Source organism: Talpa europaea (genome assembly GCF_964194135.1).
Source record: "Talpa europaea genome assembly, chromosome: 2".
NCBI lineage: Eukaryota > Metazoa > Chordata > Mammalia > Eulipotyphla > Talpidae > Talpa > Talpa europaea.
Window position 1 is genome coordinate 70,255,699 of NC_140068.1, and position 3,349 is coordinate 70,259,047.

At 39.2% G+C, this 3,349-nt stretch overlaps 1 pseudogene across 1 annotated transcript; it reads right to left on the bottom strand.

Moving 5' to 3' along the window:
- Positions 1 to 1,037: 1,037 nt before the first annotated feature.
- LOC311187385 (elongation factor 1-alpha 1-like) lies at positions 1,038 to 2,993 on the bottom strand (annotated as a pseudogene). The gene is made up of 3 exons: positions 2,953 to 2,993; positions 2,224 to 2,529; positions 1,038 to 1,892 (listed from the first exon to the last, which is right to left on the bottom strand). The product of its transcript is annotated as an elongation factor 1-alpha 1-like (transcript).
- Positions 2,994 to 3,349: the final 356 nt, after the last annotated feature.

Here is a 3,349-nt window from a genome sequence, read left to right on the forward strand (position 1 = left end):
TGTGTGTCTACTTCTGAATCCTCTATATTGTTCCATTGACCTATTTGCATATATTTATACTAGGACCTCATTGTCATGATTAATTTTATAAATCTTGAAGTCAGTAAAAGGCTTCTACCTTTATTCTTTTCAAAGTTATTTTGGCTATTTTAGCTCCTTTGCACTTTCATACATATTTTAGAATTGACTTGTCATTTTCTACAATGAAGAATGCTATGATTTTGATTGGAATTGTATTGAAGATTGAATCTATACATAATTTGAGGCTAACTGACATCTTAATATTAATGCTCTAACCCATTTCTTCTCATTTATTTAGGGCTTCTTTCATTTCAGCAATATTTGTCATATACCTCTCAATGTATTATTATTTTTCCTTTAGGTATTCATACATTTTTAAAAGAATTTTGAATACTTAGAGCCTTTTTATGATATTTATCTACACAGTTGTAATTTTCTTTCTCATTAAACTTTTTTTTTAAAGATTTATTTATTTATGCATACAAGAGCTGGGGTACAGGTCAGAGATGCCGGGGGTGGGGGGAGCGATGAGAGGATTCACCAGAGACATTGGGGAACAGAACAGGCAGACTGACTGAAATACACAGCTGAGGGGAGAGCAGGCGAGACAGGAGAGGTCTGCTTCACAGTGTGGGTTGCTCCCTGGCTGGCTGGGGAACGAACTCGTGCTACAGAGGCTGCAGATTGCTTCATAGTGCGGTACTTAACCCCTTGCACTACAAGGGAGGCCCTCCTTGAACTTTGTTTTAATGGGTCTCAAAATTCTATGACAGATTTTTGGTCAAGTTGTTTCCATTAAAAAGTACTGAATTTAAAAACTAGTACCTTAAAATTGCCTACCCACAAAACAAATGGTCCACAAAACATCTTCCTTTCCTTTTGAAGGTTTTACAATGTGTTGTTATCATTAACCAGTCTTTTACTATTAAACTTAAATGGTCAATTGAGATAAACAGTTCTGAGACTGTTCTTCCACCACTGATTAAGACTGGGGTGGCAGGTATTGGGGATACTATTCATTTAGCCTTCTGAGTTTTCTGGGCAGACTTGGTGACCTTGCCAACTCCAGTTGCCTGCTTGTCCACTGCTTTGATGATTTCCACAGCAACCATCTGCCTCAAGTCACGAACTGCAAAATGGCCTAGACGAGGGTAGTCAGAGATGATCTCAACACACACGGGCTTGCCAGGAACCATATCAACTATGGCAGCATCACCAGATTTCAAGAATTTGGGTTCATCTTTTCACTTTTTCCCAGAACAACAATCTCCTTTAGCTCAGCAAACTTGCATCAATGTGAGCTGTGTGATCGTCCACCACAGGTGCATATCCAATACTGACTTGGCTATGGTGGTTCAGAATAATCACCTGAGCTGTGGAGCCAGTTGATTCGATTGGCAGGTCATCTTTGCTGTTACCGGTTACATTGTTATGATGAAAGTCTTTGACAGACATGTTCTTGTCTTTAAAGACCACATTGTCTCTAGGAAGAGCTTCACTCAAAGTTACATAGTGCAATTCGACAGACTTTAGTTGTAACAATGAAGTAAAGATGAACACAATGTCTGCTTTGCCAACACCAGTCTCAACTCATCCCCTAGGGACAGTCCTGATACTACCAATTTTGTAGGTGTTCTGAATGGTGAAGGTAGGGGTGCAAGGATTTGTCACTGGATGAATTAGTAGCAGGGTGCAAGCCAGAGCTTCAAGTAGTGTGGTTCCACTGGCATTGCCATCTTTACCAGTGACTTTCCATCCTTTAGACCAAAGCGTATTAGCACTTGGCTCCAATATGTTGTCACCATTCCAACCAGAAATTGGCACAAATGCTATTGTGTTAGAGTTGTAGCCAATATTCTTAATATAGATATGGATTTCCTTTTAATTTTAGTGAAGTACCACTGTTTTACGTAGTTGTCAATATTTTGTGAATATAGTATCTTCCCACCAGGTGTAGTCACCATAGCACACCCATCCATCACCAAAGCACCCATAGTCCACCACCATAGTCTTTTGTGCTTTATCCCCACTTTGTTCTCATCCTCACCCTCCTCCTTACCCCTTCTCCATTGGGTCCCTCAGTTTTATGGTGAGCTCCCAAGTTTACCTTTTTTTAAGTTTGACTATATCTGACACTTTGGTTGGTTTTTCTATTTTCCACATACAAGTGACACCATCCAGTTTTTGTCTTTCTCAAGGCACTCATTTCCTTCATGATTTCCTCATATCTCTTCTTGCTGTAGAGCAGCTCAGTGGGATACATTTTGCTAACACCAACAATTAGTTGTTTCACATCTAGTGTATAAGCCGGAAGGGGATGCTCATGAATATGCTCATTCTTGGCAATCTCAGCTTCAAATTCACCAACACCAGCAGCAATAGTCATGGCAACACAGTCAGCCTGAGATGTGCCTGTAATCATGTTTGTGATAAAGCCTGTGCCATAGGTCAATAATTATGGTCACGTATTGTTGATAATTTTTTATTTGATGGCCAACATTGTAAAATCTACTTTGTTGGAGTTTTAGTGTGTTTGTAAATATTTTTCAGTTTATTCTGAGGTGCAGCCAAGTTGCTTTGAAATAATTTGATCCTTTCAAGTCTTACTTTTATGGAACAAGAGAAGCACTTAGTCTATGAATAGTCTCTTCCCAATATGAGGCACAATCCTTGTGATTACTCTGTGATAGCCTGTGAATTATGATGTTCCCCCCCACTTTGTTTTCCCCTCCATTAGGTAGGAAGAGGCACCATTCCTGGCCCCATATGAACTCTGGGGATTATTTAATCCTTTTCAAGTGTTTCTTCCTCCAGCTTTAGGTAGTATTTTCACACACATGGACTGTTCAGTAGTCAGCTAAAGATTCATGTGGAACTCGCTGCAGATCTCTGGAATTATCTATGCAACTTTCATCTCTCCTGTACTCTAACCTGTGAACTCTATTACAGCCTCCCACAACTTCCAGCTCCATCTCCTCAATTCAAGTTGCTCACTGACTTTGCTAGGTTCTTCCTGATCCATAGCCTAAACACTCCTCCAATCAATAAAGTAGAGCAATTGTAGGGCTCATCTCCTTTATTTCCTGTCTCTCATGGATTATTATTCTCCCTTGCCTAATATCAATTTTCTTGAAAACTACTTTTTCATATTTTTTTCAGTTTTTTTCTTTTTTTTTTTTTTTTTTTAGGAAGAGGTGGGAGGACAGGGGAGTAGTGAATCTAATCCTCATTTTTCCATTCTGGCCTGAGCAGGTGTTGATTAGATATTTTGAGAGGTCCTTTTACATTGTAATACTCATTTAACTTTCCAATTCGCCCTTTGTTTTAG